At 45.1% G+C, this 19,692-nt stretch overlaps 1 protein-coding gene across 3 annotated transcripts in view; it reads left to right on the forward strand.

Moving 5' to 3' along the window:
• The window catches only part of ZNF652 (zinc finger protein 652), a 497,165-nt gene that overhangs the window by 120,161 nt on the left and 357,312 nt on the right, over positions 1–19,692 (forward strand). The window contains exon 3 of one of the 3 annotated variants that reach the window (XM_069634391.1): positions 6,323–6,514. The exons of the other annotated variants lie outside the window; for them this stretch is intronic. The gene's annotated coding sequence lies outside the window, so the exon portion shown is untranslated. The remainder of the gene's footprint in view (positions 1–6,322; positions 6,515–19,692) is intronic. 3 annotated transcript variants of the gene reach the window in all.

Genomic DNA, 19,692 nt, shown 5'->3' on the forward strand with positions numbered 1-19,692 from the left:
TCATTATATCGGCCCCCCGCAAAAAATAAGAGAAAAAAAGACATTCGAAAATAATTTTTACGGCAATTTTGATTCAACATATTTGTATTTCGAAATAGTGACTGTCGAAAAAGTCACTATTTTACAATCTTATACTGCTCTTTTCATTCTGGCCTAGTTCCAGAGTTGCTTAAAGCAGAAGTGATGAAACCACTCTTGGATCATAGAGCCTTTGATAATTCTGGAAATGGGTTTCTCTGGAACAGTTTTGTCCCCTGCAAACTCGCTAGCACTTGCTTGCCATCCCCCAGTTTAGGTATCAGAATTTGGGCGGACAATCTTTCTCGGTCTGCTGCTCCACATCCATTCCTTGGAGGAACATCTGGAGTTTAGACACTATATGAAGACCTTCTGTTCTCTTATTCTACCACAAATAGAAGGTACTACACTGATTACGTCTGCACCTAGATGCCCTTTTTATTTAGTTATTTTTTGGGTGGTTGCTGTGTGATAAATTCTTTATACCATACCTGCGTTACAGATCTGCAGAATTAATACCCAGCTCTCATGGCAGAGTTTTGATGCTGCTGGATCCCTTTTTGAAACCACTATATAATGTGACGATCCTCCAGTTTGTCGCTTTTCCCCTTTTTCCATGAGGCTAGGGAGGTGAGCCTGCTAACTGATAGGTTGCTAACATGCAGGAGGATCTCATGGGGATGGACTTCCCTCTTGGCTACAAGGACGTGCATCTGGGACACAGCCCCTTTGTCTCCCAACCCCGCAGTGCAAAAACATTCAACCCTTCCATCCTTAAGGTGAAGTTTGAGATAATGTTTTAAATTAACTTCTTAAAGGAATGGTTCGCTCAAAATTTTTTATTTCAAAAATAGATAGGCAATATAAAAAAAAGCGATTGGCATTTTCTTTTTTAAGTCCCTATGTAAAATTTTGAGCAATTCAAGCTCAAAGATAGCACATGGGGGCATCCATTCTGTGAAGTGGATGCCCTCCGCTGTGCTCGCTTTGGCTTTTGCGGCACTAATGAAGGAAAAGCCAGCCAGCTGTAGTAAACAAAAGCTACCACTGGGTGGCTTTTCCTTCATTGGTGCTGTACGCGGAGGACGGGGACCGGAGACTACAGGCAGAAAAGCTGCAGCTGCATCTCGGTAAGTGCTATTTTTTAAATAAAAATAAACACTAGCTGTGGTTTTTTGTCTAAAACCGCAGCTTGTTTGTTTGAGGTAGCTTTTGAAGCGACCGCAAACATAAATACAACGTTATTGTGTTTGAAAACGCTGCGGTTTTTCTTTCTAAGTTTCTCAGCCTCCTCTGGCCCGGAGGAGCCTGAGAAACTCGGAAAGAAAAACCGCAGTGTTTTCAAACACAACCGTGTTGTGTTTCTGCCTGCCGTGGCTGTCACTTTGGGTCTCCGGTGCTCCTCCAGGGGAGCACCGGAGACCCAAAGTGAAAGCCAAGGCAGGCAGAAACACAACACGGTTGTGTTTACATGCCGCAGTGTTTCTGCCTACAGCTGATTTCCCATTTGGGGCTCTCGGGCTCCCCACGGGGGGCCCGAGAGCCCCAAATGGGAAATGCTAAATGCTGCAGTGTTTCTGCCTAAATCTTCTTTACCATTTGGGGCTCTAGGGCTCCCCGTGGGGAGCCGTAAAACCCCAAATGGGAAAGCAGATTTAGGCAGAAACACAACGCGGTTGTGTTTGAAAATGATGCGGTTTTTCTTTCCAAGTTTCTCAGGCTCGGAGGAGCCTGAGAAACTTGGAAAGAAAAACTGTAGCGTTTTCAAACACAATAACGTTGTATTTATGTTTGCGGTCACTTCAAAAGCTACCTCAAACATAAATACAACGTTTTTAAAGCTGCGGTTCTATTTCTAAGTTTTCCGGGCTCCTCCAGCCCGGAAAACTTAGGAAAAAAACGCAGCTAGTGCTTATTTAAAAATAAAAAATAAGTAGCACTTACCGAGATGCAGCTGCAGCTTTTCTGCCTGTAGTCTCAGTTCCGCGTCCTCAGAGTCCCGGCACCAATGAAGGAAAAGCCACCCAGTGGTAGCTTTTGTTTACTTCAGCTGGCTGGCTTTTCCTTCATTAGTGCCGCAAAAGCCAGCACAGGCGGGCATCCATTTCACAAAATGGATGCGCCCATGTGCTTGCTTTTGCACATTTTTGAGCTTGAATTGCTCAAAATCTTACATAGGGACTTCGAAAAAAAAAATGCCAATCGTTTTTTTTTTATATTGCCTATCTATTTTTTAAATTAAAAATTTTGGGTGAACCATTCCTTTAACTGCCATGCGTTTCCTCCCCAGTGCCATGGCCTTTTTCAGTGATTTCTGCATGTTGCCATTCAATGGCTTGTAACTTTTCTGTTACATGAGATATCTTGGACACATTTGGCCCCTTTTTTCCCCACATGGAAGCGGTTGTAACGCCACCCAGGAATCCTAGTTTGCTGTAGGGGGTGAGAGAAAATTCCCAAAATGGGAGACGATGTTTTTTTTTTCAAAACATGCCAATAACATGAAGTACAAAGACTGGAGCTAGGAACAAATGGTTTGCTCTGCTGAATTCCCCATTTTCCTGGCTTTCAAGAAAGGGTTGAGTAGAAACAAACTTCTTTTTGATATGGTTATCAACTGTTTTGTGAGAGGTATGCAATTTTGGCCTTTTTTTCCTATAGGACCTGCATGGACAGAATGGAAGAAAAGGGTAGGAAAGCTGAATGGGAGGACAGAAAGGCATACATTTCTGAAAAGTAGACACAATTCCAAGTTTAGGAAGGGGTGGTTTGCGCAGGTCAGGCAACAACTATATAGCGAAAAACGCCGTAGTTTGGGGGGGAAAAGCGAGAAAATGACCGAAAAAAAGATATGTGGTGGACATGGTTGGCCTGGTACGGCATTGGCTTCTATGAATTTTGAGAAAAACAATGATCCGCTACATTCCCCCCGACACTTGCAGTAAGGAAATCACACATTTTTTGTAATGTTTCACAAAACAATACCTGGAGCCAAAAACTGAGCCATGGTACACAGGAGTTTTATACTTATGGCCTGAACAGACGTACTTAGCATTTGAAAATCGCGAAAACAAATGTGGTGAAGAAGGGCAAGCATACATTTTTTGAAAGAGCACAGGCAGACCTTTTCAAGGGTAGGTGACTTGTGCAGGTTACAAAAGTGTATAGTGGCCAAAGTAGCGACTAAATGTAGGTCACATTTGGGAAATGAAAGGGTTGTGTGACAAAGGGCAGCAGCAAATGGGTTCAAACGTTATGAAAACCATGCAAACACAACAAATGTTGTACCTTCCTGCGTTCCCACAGGTGTCCTGACGAAAACTGTACCTCAAATGTGTGGGTGCACCTACCTGGGTGCAAAGGGGAAAGCCAAAAACACGGGTAACCCCAAGTCTTTTGGCTCAGCATAATTTCAGGAATTCTGCTCATGCACACACCCTACAGATTTGGGCCTACGGTGTCCAAGCCACCAAGGAAAACTGGGAATTTCATGCATTTCCGGAAAGAGGACACCTGTGGGAATCCGCAGAGGTCTGACTTGCGCAAATTGGCCCAAAATGTATTACCCACAATCCCCGACAAAATGGGATATTCCCACGGGTGTCCTCTTTCCAGTGGTTTGGTTACACCCAATGGGTGTGGGGAGACAACCTACAGAATTGGACCTAGGGTGTCGAAGCCACCAAGGAAAACGGGGAACCTTAAGCATTTCTGAAAAGAAGACACCCGTGGGAATCCAAAGATGTCTGACTTGCACAAATCTCCCCAGAATGTATTACCTACAAGCCCCGCCAAAGGCCCACATGGGAGAAGGCCAAGGACATTACCGCCGACTTTGCTGGAGCTATGGCTGGCCTGCATTACAGCTTCTTCCTCCGGGAAAGGACGGGGAATGTCCCGTCCCTCCCTGGAACCAACGCTGGGCATGGAAACTTTCAACACAAATGGTAGTCACCTGCCCAAGGCCAGGAATATCACCCCCTAGCACATTGGAGCTCTGGCTGGCCTGCGTTACAGCTTCTCCCTCTGGGAAAGGTTGGGGACCCTGCCGGAGCTCCCTGAAACCGTTGCTGACCTTCGGCCCGGTGAAACCACATGTGAGACAGCCGCCCAAGGCCAGCGACATCCGCCCCGGCCATCGTGGAGCGCGGACTGGGCTGCAATACAGAATTTCCCTTGGGGGGAGGGAAGTGGCCCCTGCCGGGGCTCCCTGGAGCTGATGCTGTGCTTGGAGACAGTACACCCACGTGGTAAATGGATGTCCAAGGCCAGGAACATCACCTCCAACCGTCCTGGAGTTCTTCATGGCCTGTGTTACAGCTTTTCCCACCAAAGAGTCCCGGCAGTGTGCCAATACCTCCCTGAAGGGAAAAGCTGTAACAGCCCAGCCACAACTCCAGGATGGTTGGAGATGCATGAGGTGCCCCACCCAATGTGGGACATGCCCCCCATTGGGCGGGGCAATAGGGTTTGGGCACCCTGGGGGCAGATTGGCACACTAATGTGCCCATCTGCGCCAAGGGAAGTTGGGTAAACAAAGAAAAAAAATTAAAATGGTAGGCTGCACTTTAGGGGGGGGGCTGAGGGGCACCCCCTGAGGGGCACCCCCTTTCCATAAAAAATATTCCCTGGTTGTTTAGTGTGGGGGGGCAGGGTTTGGTGGTCGCTCTGCAAAAACATACCATGTTTTCATTTTTTTTATCCCATCCCTAGGGGCAGGTGGGCCCTAACATGCAGGCCCCATCCTTTGGTGGGCCTGCCCACACTTTCCTGGTGCCCCCCCCCCCCAAACGGCTGGGGGAGCACCACATGTACTCCTCCCTGGGGGGCAGAAATCTGACCCAGGGAGGGCTACAAGGGGGGTCCCCCCTTTCCACTTGGGGTGGGAGGGAGAAGGCCACCCCCCTTTCATGTACAAAAAAAATACCTGGTGGCTAGTGGCCCCCATTTTCATTTTCTGTGAGTTTTAATTTTTTTTATGTTATTGTATGCCCTCCCCTGGGGGCAGATGATCACCCATCACTCTCCCCTTTCCAATGACGCCTCCCTCGATCTCCGCCTTGAAATACAGCCGGAGATCGAGGGAGAAGGGCACTCGCCTTCTCTCCAACGCAGCCGCCGAAAATGGCTGCCGCAGTGAATTTACTTTCAGTTTCATGTCTGCGTGCAATACGCACGCTGACTTGAAACTGAAGGTAATCCAACCCCGGGCAGTGAGGACGGACCTACCCCTCACATAGCCCGGAGGTTGGATTACTGTTTTGAGCGATCCCTGCAGGGATCGCTGCAGGATCGCTCAAAACAAAGTGCCAAAAAGGATGAGCTAGCTCGTCCTTGGCACCCAGGAGGGAATTCTAAGGACAGGATACCTCGTCCTTGGCACTTGAGAGGTTAATGTGTCAGACAGTCTCACTATAATAGGTACTGGGAGGAAGAAGAAACCAGGAACACTACTGTCAAGTATGAAGAGGGTTCGACCAGCTGTTGTTCAACCAGCTATTGTTAATCAAACTGACATTGCGCTGGGTCAGTCCCAGCTACTTAGTAAAATAGTAAAGAAGGACAAAGAGAGCAACATGCAGAAGGAGAAGTCGGTGTACTAGCAGGCTGCCAAAAAGCCTAGGAGTTACTGAACGGGCATTCCAAGGCTGTATAGAAGCAACAGTGTGGAGTGACGAGACCGAACCGAGTGACACCAGGAAAGCGCCTCGTTCGTCGGCTGGGAGGCGGCAACCGTGAAGTTGAGAATCGGTGTGGTGGGGGTGGAATGTGCGGTCCAAGAACTATGCCAAGACCGCCAACACTAGCCCACTGCGAAACCGCGTATGCGATTGCATCGGAAGTATGAGGAACTGGTGGTTTTTATTGTTATTATTATTATTGTATTTATCGAGCGCTGACCTAGCTTTGAGAAGCAACAGAGCACTTTACAGAGGTATACAACAATACAGATCCATAACGGAGCACTCTACATGGGTATACAACAGTACAGATGCATATTGGAGTGCTTTTTATAACGGAACAAATATACAGCAGGGGTGGGATACGGAGGGGCACGTAGTAGGGGGTACAGCTGTACCGGGTGGCGAGAAGAAGAGAGGCGACCGATGTCTAGCGAGTCGGTGGCGCAAGGGGTGATGTGATGGGCCTAGGTGTTTAGGCAGAGAGATTCCTTGAAGAGGTGTCTCTTTTCTGAATGGTAGGGGCTTGGGGACGAGTATGATGCTGACGGGGGGTTTGGGGGTTCCATGGTCTTGATGCGTAGGCAGAGAAGGCTTGTTTTATGGTCCTTTCCTTTTTGCAGCAGCGGATTTCGAGTCTGCATGTGTCCTGGCTTCTGGTGGTTGCCCGACCAGTAATGGGTCGACCGTTTCGTCGAAACATGTGCCCAGACAGCCAGCAGTAATGGACCATGAAGTGAAGCGAGCAGAAGAAGAAAGAGAGAACATGAACCTGCGACCCCTGGCGAAACCGGTGAAGAATTCCCCGAGAGAAGGTAACTGGAATGGTAGTAAGTCTGGGAGGGTGCTGGGAAAACCTGAGAACACAAAATCAGAAGACAAGAGAGAAGTAGATCGTTTTGTGAGGCAACTCCCTGATCAGTTCAATAAGACTGCGGTATTGGAAGTGTTGAGGAATCGGAGAGCCTCTTCCTCGTCCTGGTAGGGGCAGATTTAAGAAGTGATAAAGCTTTGAAAAGTCAAGGAGAGCTCAGGGAGTCTCTCCTTTATCCCGATAGGAACAAGTTGAGAGACAGTGTGCAAGCCAAGAAAAGCTGGTTGTGAACTAGTGGAAGGGAGCCATTCTTAGTATAAACCTGAATATGAACAAAACAAAAATTGTTGGATTTTGGTAAAGGTAAAAATAAAATAAATTATTCCTGGTTTTGAAACGGGAAGAAAATTGAGGTAGTGGACTTTTTTTTTTGTGTTGCTATTAGGGTGTAGTCTTTTGAAAGAAGTTGGAAATGGATGAAACATATGGATATGGTCAGGGAGAAAGTCAGGATTTTGTTGGGAGCGGTTTGCTAATGTTTTGTCATAGGTTTGGTGGTCATATGTTGAATACGTGCTTAGAGGTGTACAAAAGCAAATGTAGGGTGTACTTTATTGTATAGTAGTGAACTTTGGGGGTACCTGAAGTGTTATAAGTTGGAGGTCATTCAGAATGGGATCCTAAAGAAGTTAACTGGTCTCCCACTGGACACGCTGAACAGTGCTCTCTTTGGAGTTGGGGGTGCCTAAATTTGCGACACAGGCAAAGATTAGGTTTGGTTCCTTTTTTCTGAATGTTAAGACGGAACCCAAAAAAAAAGAACCCAAAAAAAACAAAAATGCAATATATTCTAGAAGAACTAGTCTGGAAATGTGGAGTTGAGGTTGAGGGTGCACTGAATCAGTCAAGCTTGCTAGCTTTAAACTCTGTGTTCATGAGGACAGCACTCTGTCCAGGCCAGGAGGAAGACTGGAGAGCAGTTTGCTCGCTGGGTTCATTGAGTGTGTTCGCCTCGTTGAGAGGTAGCACAGAAGTTGGGGGAGGCGTGAGTAAAATCTCATCACCTGACTGTCAAACTTATTTTGATTATTTGTCTAAATGTCCTCCCCCTGAAGGCCCGTTCTAACCGGGAAAGGGGAGACTTGTTGAAATGGTGTCTTTGTGGTCTGGCTGCACCTGAGGACTTGTGCCACTTTTTGTTGTTTTGTAAGTGGTATTTGGACCTGCGGAAGGATCTTTTGAGGCCTTTTTTAAATCAAAAATAACATTCAGAATTGTGAGGCCTTTGCATTTTATTATGAATTGGTGAGACACAGATTTTATTTTTAAACTGTGTAACTATGTGAGAGCGGTCTTGCTTAGCCGTCTTGACCTAGTTTAAATAGGCTTTTTTTTTTTAAAAAACATTTTTTATCTGTGAATTGGTTTACAAGAAACCTTACACAAATTAGTAAAAAAAAAGAAAAGCATCAATACACAGAAATGTGAAGTTATCTTACATATAAATATACAAAAACAGAAACCAAATTCATACAGCAGACATTGATTCATTTTCATGCAGCAAACAAACAAGTGCGATTATTAAGGATATGTTGGTGCCCCACATAAGTCTAGACCATAGTAGTTACTTTGAATAGTCGCTAACGGAGGTGTCCAATTACCTCGAAAAGCAGATGGTTTGAGTTGCCCCCGAGGCACAACAGGAAGTTGACTTCGAGTTACAAAATCGTCAAAACAGCATAGGTGTCAGAAGATGAATCAACAAGTGGGCCCCTAGAAAAATGATGGATCCTATCTTTGTTATACAACTGATTCAATTTGAAGCAGAAGTATGTATTACGATTCTTGTAGCAGGGAAAGCATCTTGGGTAGACTGGTAGAAGACCATACCTACGGGGGAAACCTAGCATACTCCCAATATGAATGATAAGCGGACAGGGCTTCAACGGTCAGCTGCCAATCCTCTCTAAAGTGTTTGGATTAAATCGCAGCGGGTTTGGACATAAGCTCCTACTCTGGAGTACCAATTTGCTCCAACAAATTTTGCATAAGTTTTCTGAAATTAGTGACTGAGGTTACAGAACAGTCTACCAGGATCTGATGTAAGTATGCGGATAGGGAATTGGGCAGAGGAGACAAAAGCCTGGAATAGATCGATAACTGCAGCCAATAGTACCACACCTGTAGAGATATTAAATTCAGTTTGTGGCATATGATCGCGTTTGGGATTTAGATAGAAAGCTGCAAGACCTTCCAAATACGTCCAGGTGGGGAGTCGAGATATTGGCCCAAATTAACATTAGCCAAGTCCAGCCCGTATAATAAGACTGGCTCGGTCTTTCCCAAATAATATTTCATAATAGGAAGTATAGAAAATCTACAGAGTTGCCCAAAAATCTGCTTCATGTGTGCTTACAGAGGAGAGAGCTTGTCTTTCATGTGATGTTCATTGGGTTATATCCTAAGTAGCATAGAGCTGCCACCAGTTGGACCCTTTCAGAGTGCATAGACCACCACATAGTTTTGGGTTTCTTTTGATTTGAAAAAAACAACCACCTTACATTTAGCTCCGTTGGCCACCAGGTTATTCCTTAATGCAAAGGATTAAAAGATGTTTAATTTTTGTTGGAGTCCACACAGGGTTCTGGCAAAAAGTAGGTTGTATGCAAAGGCCACCCAATGAATCTTTAGGTTGCCCAGCTTTACAGGTATTAAGTCCAGGGTACGCCATATATATTCTGTTACTTGGGTACTTGTTGAAACGAGTGGACGCCATGATGCAACCCTGTCTTAAGATCGAGATAAACCAAAACTGGCCCAGAGCCGGCTCCTTTCTTATTTAGTGGATTGTCAGAGTGGAGTTGTGGTGCAGGAGGATGATTAGCTGGACCAGCTTCAACTGAAAGTTAAGCGCAAGGAGATTATCCCATAGTCACTCACGCGCAGCACAATCAGACTCCGAAGACAAGTCCAGCAAGACCATATATATGTTACTGCCCTGTTTGGCTTTTACATTAAGCATTAGATGTTTCATTGCAGTAGCGTTCAGAGACGTGCCCATGTTTTCTTCGAAAAACCCACCTGTAAGCGAGATAAGGTGTCGGACTGACTTGGGAAACTATTTGGGTCTCTTAACAGCAGGATAGCAAAAACTTTACTCATTGCGTCGATCAAGCCGATTGCCTTGCTAGACGCACTGATCAAAGTTTTGCAGTGAGCTAAGTTTTCAGCCGGATCACCCTTGTTGTAGACGGGAATAATAGACTGCGACCAGGAAGAGGGAACAGTGGGTGTTTCATAGATGGAGTCCAAATGGGGCTTGAGAAAATAGGCCCAAACAAAGGGATCCTTTTTCAGGATGAAGGTGGGAGACCGTCTGGTCCAGGCACACCAGATGGGTTTAGTCTATCGATTGCCCACACTATATCATCTATTTCCCAAGGGCAAGGACCGGGGGTAACGGAGCCACCAAGGGACTCAGGACAATTAGTGAATCTAGCCGCAGTGCTAAATTTCCTAGAAAAGAATAGCACCCAGGTATGTTTTTGGATGGAATCACCAAGTGAAGTATTGCTTACACCGATTTGTTGTTAATGCAGGCCCAGAATTGTCTACAGTTGGAATTCAGTAGAGTCCTCAGCATGGACTGCTTCTCTCAGGTAGGGATCATATTTTAAGGATTTAGCAAAATGTCTGTGTACTGACAGGGGAGCCTGTTTTGCTTTAAGTGATCCACTTTGGAAACGTCCTGACCCCTTAGTGACTTGATGTCCTGTTGTTTCTGCCCTGTGGAGAGTTTGACCCTCTGAAGTAATGCGGATGGAATTTTTTGTGTAATTGTACTTCGGTATCCAGAGATGCCGCCTTGATGTATGGCCTAGTTGTACAAAAGCCCCTTTAATAGGCGCCCCCTGCTCCTTACACCACATAACATCCCTAAACAGAATCTTAGTTAATTTATTATGCAAACTTCCGTCCCAGCGACAGCCTCAACTTCTCCTATCTGGTATGAGTGGAACCAATAAAGGGCGAACTTAATGCTTCATGGTTGTTGCTTTCAAGGTAAATTTAACTGAGATGCTCACCTGCCAGGGGGTCAACAAAGGTACATTTGCTACACTTCAAATCAAGCAAGGAAGATACAAAGAAGTAATAAGTCCTTGACGAGGATAGGCCTCGTGCCAACTGAAGATAGGTGTCGTGGTGGGTTTCATAGCATCCAGTTGGTGTACGTTGCAACTAGACATAAAGGAGTTCCATGCCAATCCCCGCTTAAGACTCCAATTTGGGGACATGGGAGGTGCATTAAAGTATATTGTAACCACAACCACCTTCACAATTAGCATTGAAGTCTCCCCCCACAATTATTGTGTGGGGATGACCTTCCAACAACCCAGATTCAAAGCTATATAATAGGGATGAATGGAACTCCTCAATCGAATGATTGGCCGGGTTCCAGTATAGTGGGAATTCCCCAAATGATTCAGGCAAAACATGAACGGCCAAAGTACCCTTACTTACAGATCACACGGTTCAGTCAAGTTTTAAACTAGTGTCAATGGAAATAGCCAACCCTCCACTGGGACGCCCCTTAGTCAGACGTGTGGCTGGAGAGGAAAAAATAGAATACCCCCTCAGATTAAGGCACTCCGCAGGTACATTTTTTCTTGTATAAACAAGATGCACTGACACAAATGAGGTGGGCCATTGCATACCTGCCAGACAGAAATTTGTGAGACCACACACATTCTATGATAGAAAATTGAGATAATGTAGGCTAGGATTGATTTAAGCCCTGGGTTAGAGAAACAAAGGTCTTGATAGCAAACTCCACCCATGACCAATCGCGGACCTCTGATCTTTGAAATGAGAGAGGTCTCAGGAGGAGAAGAGGGTAATGGAGGTGACACCAGACTATCTTAGGCTGTCCGCGATTTCAATACCAATGTAGGAGTTAAAAAGGACTTTTCGGCATCAGTTGAATGGAGTTCACATCGATCATAACCCAGAAAATGGAGAATAGCTCTCCGTCTAGGCCCAAAGGATGGGTCTCCCCTTCATCACAGTCATCTGGGGAGCAATAATGATAATAAACGACAGTGTGATGCCTCACTGGACAAAAATATATCAAACAAATATAGAAGGGGCGCAGATATTGGAGATGGATTGCGGCAGGTAAGTGGTCAATAGTCATTCATTTGAAAAAGTATTCTTTATTCTATACTTGTAAAAGTGTTTTAAATTTCCTTATAAGCAGGCCATCGTTCATCAAGTTATTTTAAGTCTGCAAAATCACCTCGTTACTGTATTGTACAAAAAAAGCAAAGTATATTTACACAGCACCAAAGATGTAAACCGACTATTTGTTAAATTTTTTACTCATCTGTATTGCAGGTCTAAGGAAATCTTGACCATAGGTAATTGTACCATTATCTCAATCTATATACAATATGAGTTGCAACTGCAACATATTGGTCACAGCTAAAACATATTCAACATTTGTCAACTAAAGGTAATTAGAGGCATAGATCTCAAAAGACATGCTCCTCCACCCTTAATTTGAAAGTTTCCAGTTGTTTTAGTTTCAACAGCATATCATCTAGTTCTAGAAATGAAGCTGGTGTCTTTTTTTTAATTTATTTTTATTTTTATTTTGGTTGGTTAAATTTTAATATAACCTTTCAAAACAAAGTTTTTTTTGTACAAATAATCATTAAAATGTAAATACAAGATATAATTTTTCATTATTTCGCATTACATTTGAGAAGTACATTTATTCATTAAAATTTTTTAAAGTTTTGAGGGAAAGAAAAATCCTATTAAGCACCATCATCCGAATTTCAATAGGAATCACAATTCAGTAGTAAAAAAATCAGGATCTAATATGTAAAAATTAATCACTACACAAATTTAATCGAGGATTAGGTTGTGAGTAGAACTGTTTAAAAATTGCATACTAGCTATTCTTAACGAAATTTTAGGTGTAGCAAACAATTCGTACCATAATTCATCAGTAGAACAGGTTATATAATGTAGTTGTGTTAACTTATAGATGATAGTTTCCCTCTGCCTCTCCAAAGCAACACACACAATTAGTATGTGTTTAAGTGTCTCCTCTATCCCATCAATTTTACAGAATCGGCAATATGATGCTTCAGCTTTAATTAGGCCTCTTCTTAGTAAAATTTTATTTTGTTGGCCATAGAAGCCGATGTCAGTCTTCCTCAGGACTTGAATGCAGAATATCATTTTTTTATTTTTTTTATTCTCTTACACTGTTCTGTTTCATCTCTATAATTTCATAAAATTACATGAATAAAGCCATAATTAAAAGCCGCACTCGAACTATCACACTATCTCACGAATTCCCTCTTTATATACATTTTAAGTACTTTTACCATAGGTTCATTAGTGATTGTATAGCGGGGCGCCTCAGTGTCATGGACCCGTTCGGATGGCAGTGGTTACCATGGTTACTGCTTCACCGCCATTGATCGGTGCCATCACGCCTCTCGCGTTGCTGCTGTAACGTTCTAGTGGTTTTCCTGCCCGCCTCAGCCGGAAGTATTTCTTCCCAGCTTTCTTTGCGGTCTGTGCGTTGCATCCGTCTTAGCTCTGCTCCTACGGTCACACGACAGTTTTCTCCACTTTCGCTTCACACGGAAGCCTGTCTTTCTCTATTGATTTCCGTACCTGTTCTCTCTGCCCTTCTTTTCCCTTCAGTTCGGCACCCTCGCCTTGCGAGTTTTCCGCTCTTTCCTCCTCTTGCCTCGTACCTGCTCAGCTTGTTTACCCTTTTCTGTTCCTTTTCTGCCACCGCCTTCGCTTGGCCCAGCTCGGTATTTCCTTACCGCTCTGTAGTGGAACTTTCGTGTCGGACACTGCTCCGCACATTGTTGTGCTCTCTTCCTCTCACCGCTACCAGCCTCCGGCTCCACTTCAACGGGGTTCTACATTCGACGTAGCCATGGACTTCGGATTCTTCTGTACCTGTTGGCCAGCAATGAGGGATATTCACGGGGATTCTTTCCGCCTTTGGCTTTTACCCCCATACATTTCCTGCTTCTGGGACTGAAGTCGTGGAGTGGTCCAGTTTGGGATCCACCACGGCTACTTCTCGTGACCGGATCCAGACATCAAAATCGAAGGACTATCTGGCTCCCAGACAAGGAATCAAGGAGACAGACTCCGAACAATCAGGTGAGGAGAGTGGTGATTCGAGGGAGGGCATTGATAATTTGCAACGCCAAAAACCTACGATGGGCACCCCAGAACAGGTTCAGGAACAGATGCAAGAATTGTGGAAGGCAGTACAAAGCCTTTCTCAAGAACTACAGACAATTAAGGCTGAAAATGTGGTATTAAAACAACTGATCTCTAACCGAGAACAGGCACCTCCTGAGCTACCTCCAATTGCCCTATCGTCAAGCAAATTTGATGGTTCTCCGAAGAAGGTGTAGGAATTCCTGGAGGCAGCTACGGTGTACTTTACATTCAGACCCTGAATGTTTTCTACTGATCAGGCAAATGTGGGATTTCTCATCTCTAATATGATCGGCAATGCTCTTGTCTGGGCTACTCCTTTAGTGACAGAGGTGACGCAGTTTTGCAGGACTATGGGGGGTTTCAGTCCCAAGATACATTTGAGAGACCAAAACTCACCTACACTGCTACCGAGGACCTCCTAGATATCAGACAAGGGTCCTCTGATGTTCTTTCGTACATCACCACCTTTAAGACCTTAGCTGCAGGTGATGGATGGGCAGAACAGGCTCAATATGCTATTTTTTGTAGCGGTCTTAAGGGGGACATAAAGGATGAATTAGCCCGGTTTCCTCGTCCTAAAACATTCTCGGATTTGTTATCAGAATCACTACAGATAGAACGTCGTCTACAAGAATGAAGTCATGAAAGAAGACGCTACCGAGGAAGTGTAGCAAGCAATGAGCCTCCACCAAGTTCTTTCTCACCTATGTCTGCCCCTTGAGATGAACCCAAGCAGATAGGAAACACTCGGTCTCCACTCTCCTCTGAAGAAAGAAGACGGCGAAGAGAAAGAGGGTTATGTGCTTACTGTGATTCAGACCAGCACCTTCTCAAGGAATGTCCTGAACTGCCTCAACGACGATCGGGAAACTAACAACCCCGGAGCTAAAAGGGACGAGTGTCCGGGGGTTTTCAGATGCATCCAGTCACTATGTGTCTTTGTCTGTATCTACTAAAGTAAACCAAGAAGATTCCAGGTTGATGGTGGTCAGTGTTAATATCCAGGTCGGAGACAAACTGGTGGATACTTTAGCTCTCCTGGACTGCGGAGTTGCAGGAAACTTCGTAGACACTCTATGGGCTGATAAGGTGGGTCTTAAGAGCTACCCCGTTTGGAAGATCAGAAGGTGGAAGGAGTGGACGGTACCCAACTTTCCTCAGGACTCATCACACAGACTACTGAGACCCTGGAAATTAAGATCTTTCAGCATACCGAAAGAATAAGATTTGACATCATCAGGGCGGCACATTTTCCGGTCATTCTAGGAATAACCTGGCTAAAGAGACACAATCCTCACATTGACTGGGTCTCTAACCAACTAAGCTTCGAATCAGAGTAATGTAAGAAACAATGTCTTCCACACCAGTCTTTCACCAAGCTACAACCCGCTCCGGCTTTGTCAAACCTCAAGCATACACGCATTGCCACATTACTGTGATGATTTCCAAGAGGTGTACACAGAGGTTAGACCTGCTGCATTACCACCCGATCGGCCGGAGGACTGCTCAATAGACCTGGAGCCCAACGCTTTGGTTCCGTTTGGCGAGATGTTCTCATTATCCCAGACAGAAAGTGCTTTACGCACCTATCTGGACGCTAATCTACACAACGGCCTCATTCAACCCTCAAAATCTCCTGCTGGAGCTCCGTTGTTTTTTGTAGCTAAAAGAGACTCTAAAGAGCTGCGGCCATGTATAGATTACCGGGGTCTCAACAAGGTAACCATCAGAGATCGCTACCCTATCCCCCTCATAGCGGATATCATAGAGGCAGTACAAGGGGCCACAGGTATTTACCAAGTTGGATCTGCGTAATGCTTACCATTTGTTACGCATAGCTGAAGGGGACGAATGGAAGACTGCTTTTCGTACTCCTTTCTGGTTGTACGAGTATAGAGTGATGCCATTCGGATTGGTTAACGCCCCAGCAATCTTTCAAAGATTTATGGACCGCATGTTCTCCGACCTATTGTATGTTTCGGTAATCATTTACCTGGATGCTATATTGGTATACTCCAACAAGGAAGAACATGAAGAACAGGTCCGGAGGGTACTTAACCGTCTCAAGGAAAACCGTCTTCTAGCCAAACCCGAAAAATGCTATTTCGGAGTTTCTACCATTCCGTATTTGGGATTCATATTATCAGAACACGGTATTTCTATGGACCCCCACAAGTTATCAGCAATCTTAGATTGGCCCTCTCCTTCTATCAGGGAGGTTCAGAGGTTTCTGGGTCTCTCTAATTACTATAGAAGATTTATTCACAGGTTTTCCGAAACGGTACTACCCATAACTTCTCTCCTCAAGAAATCATCCGGACCTTTTGTGTGGACATCATCAGCTGAAGACAGCTTTAAGCATCTCAAGACGCTTTTCTGCTCTGCTCTCATTCTGTTACAACCGGATCAGTCGAAACAATTCATTGTTGAGACGGATTCCTCTTCAGCAGCCATAGGTGCAGTCCTACTCCAAGAAAAGGAAGGAGTCGAACATCCTGTGGCCTATCTCTCTCATACTCTCACGTCCAGCCAAAGGAACTATTTGGTTTTGGAAAAAGAACTGTTGGCCATGAAACAGGCCTCTGAAGAATGGCGTCATCTCTTACTCGGTGCCAACCTTCTGTTCGTCATTCGAAGCGACCACAAAAACCTCAAGGTCCTGCAATCTTTGGAATATTCGAACTCTCGCCAGGCCCGATGGGCATGTTTTTTTTCACAATACAACTTCAAAATTACCTACCTTCCGGGTTCCCAGAATGTTTTGGCGGACGCTTTATCTCACAAAGAGCTTACTGCGGAATCTGACCCACTTCCTCCAGAACCCATGTTTCAACGACATCAGATTGTAGCTCAAATCAACACCTTTTTACAAGAGGTCAAGGAGGCCACAGAAGAATTGGAGCCTTTGAACCTTAACCAAACGCCTTCACAAGAATATCAACTCAAAGATGGTCTCTGGTTCTACAAGAATCGCTTATATATCCCATCGGGTCATCTTCGCAAGCAGATCATAAGTTGGTGCCATGACAGCTTGACCGCAGGCCATAGGGGCCAAGCGAACACTACCAAACTCATTGGACGTTCTTTTTATTGGCCAAACCTCAAGGAGGAAGTCCGATCCTACATATCGATGTGTCCAATATGTGCCATGTCTAAGAATCCCACAGGCAAACCATTTGGCCTATTCACTCAGTCCGATATTCCTCACCGACCCTGGTGGCATCTATCCACAGATTTTATTGTGGATCTTCCCCTCTCCGAATCTTGTACCTGTATAATGGTGACAGTGGATTCCCTTACAAAGATGGGCCATTTTTCTCCTTTGGCGGGATTACCCACTGCTACTAGAATGGCCGAAGTCTTTGCCAGAGACATCTTTCGCCTGCATGGGCTCCCGGATAAGATTACTTCGGACAGAGGGAGTCAGTACGTCTCTAAGTTTTGGAAAGCGCTGTGCAGATGGTTGGGCATTAACCGAGCTCTGTCCTCTGGTTTCCATCCACAGACAAATGGGCAGACAGAGAGACTTAATGCCACCCTCGAACAATATCTCAGATTTTACGCCAACCACCTGCAAGACAACTGGGTTCAGCTCCTTCCGACTGCCGAGTTTGCCTACAACAACTCTAAGCACTCAGCTACAGGTATGACCCCTTTCTTTTGCAACTATGGCATACACCCCAGGGCAATTTTTCCCAACTCTTCATTACCAAGCAATTACCCTACAGTGGAGTCCATCATATCTGAGATTGCTGAAGCCCATAACACAGCCAAGAGCAGTTTGGAAAGGAGCCTGAGCGTATATAAAAGACAGGCTGATGTGATGCTCATCGGCGCGAAACCCCAGAATGGGGAAAAAGGGACAAAGGTATGGCTTTCCACCAAATTCCTACCTCGATGGATCCCACCCTCTAAGTTGTCCCCCAGATATTTGGGTCCATTTCCTGTTCTGGAGAGAATTAACCCCATTGCCTATAAGATCAAGCTACCGCATCATCTCGGGCGCATACATCCAGTTTTTCATTCCTCCCTTCTGAAAGAATTTCATCCTGAGACGCGACGTAGACCTGGTCAGTCACAAATCTTGCCACAAGGCGAAACCCAAGACGAGTATGAAGTTTCCAAGATCCGTGACTCCAGGGTTTTCAGAGGGCAACTCCAATACCTAGTATCTTGGAAAGGATATCCTAGGTCGGAAGATTCATGTTAACCAGTGCACTTCCTTAAAGCTCCCAGACTAGTGTCTCGTTTCCACCGTTTACATCCCTTGAAACCTGGTGGAGGTGGTACTAAGAGGGGGCATACTGTTATGGACCCGTCCGGATGGCGGTGGTTACCACGGTTACAGCTTCGCCACCATTGATCGGTGCCATCACGCCTCTCACGTTGCTGCTGTAACGTTATAGTGGTTTTCCTGCCCGCCTCAGCCGGAAGTATTTCTTCCCAGCTTTCTTTGCGGTCTGTGCGTTGCATCCGTTTTAGCTCTGCTCCTACGGTCACACGCTAGTTTTCTCTACTTTCGCTTCACACGGAAGCCTGCCTTTCTCTATTGGTTTCCTTACCTGTTCTCTCTGTCCTTCTTTTCCCTTCAGTTCGGCACGCTCGCCATGCGAGTTTTCCGCTCTTTCCTCCTCTTGCCTCGTACCTGCTGAGCTTGTTTACCCTTTTCTGTTCCTTTTCTGCCACCGCCTTGGCTTGGTCCAGCTCGGTATTTCCTTTCCGCTCTGTAGTGGAACTTTCGTGTCAGACACTGCTCCGCACATTGTTGTGCTCTCTTCCTCTCACCGCTACCAGCCTCCGGCTCCACTTCAACGGGGTTCTACATTCGATGTAGCCTTGGACTTCGGATTCTTCTGTACCTGTTGGCCAGCAACGAGGGATATTCACGGGGGTATTTTCCGCCTTTGGCTTTTTCCCCCATACATTTCCTGCTTCTGGGACTGAAGTCGTGGAGTGGTCCAGTTTGGGATCCACCATGGCTACTTCTCGTGACAGGATCCAGACATCAAAATCGAAGGACTATTTGGCTCACCGACAAGGAATCAAGGAGACAGACTCCGAACAATCAGGTGAGGGAGTGGTGATTCGAGGGAGGACATTGACACTCAGTCCTCAATTACAATTGCAGGGTAAACCAAGATACCTGCAATGACACGCTGCAGAAAAGAGTGTAGACCTCTTATTCTCATCTGTGGTGCTGTGTCAAAACGCACAAGTTCCAGTATAAACACGACAAAATCACTAACCTCTACTCTTCGATTTTTTTATGGTTGTATGTTATTTGGACAGTCAAAAGTCTCTCCCACATTTTGCTCTTTTCTGCTTACATGTCAATCTTCCAGTGTGTATGCAAACCCATTTGAAGGACACAAGAGGTATTTTATTAAACCCTCTGTCCGAATGAAATGTTGCCTTTGAATAAAACTGTAATTCCTTATTAATCTCCATGGCACGTTGCAAACAAACATACCTGTGTCTTTAAACTCTGACGTGAACAGCCTGGCATCTTTCACTGCAGAAAAACATTGCTGCTCTGTAAACGCAATATATTCAGAATGTCATCAAGGACTGGCGTTATGCCATCTAGAGATACACACTGCCCAACAAGGGTGTGTGCCGTTTTAGAATGTCTCCCAATGTCTTGATGTGAATAGTATTCGTCCACTATTGCTCCTGTGCAAACTTTCTTCAATAAATTGATCCAGTGAACAGTATCTTTTCCGTAACCGGGATCTTTCTGGAAATGGTCTAAATAATTCAAGGTTTTAAGATGCTGGTGATTATTTAACATAGGATTCACAAAAAGTCAAATGGATAACACTGGCTAATAGTGACATCATGAAAACAGTAAAAATACACCTATAATTGTATACATAATATGAATATGTATATACATGTGTCTACTCTAAGGGC

This window comes from Ambystoma mexicanum, chromosome 13, assembly GCF_040938575.1.
Source record: "Ambystoma mexicanum isolate Mex_15411 chromosome 13, UKY_AmexF1_1, whole genome shotgun sequence".
In the NCBI taxonomy this organism is placed as follows: Eukaryota; Metazoa; Chordata; class Amphibia; order Caudata; family Ambystomatidae; genus Ambystoma; species Ambystoma mexicanum.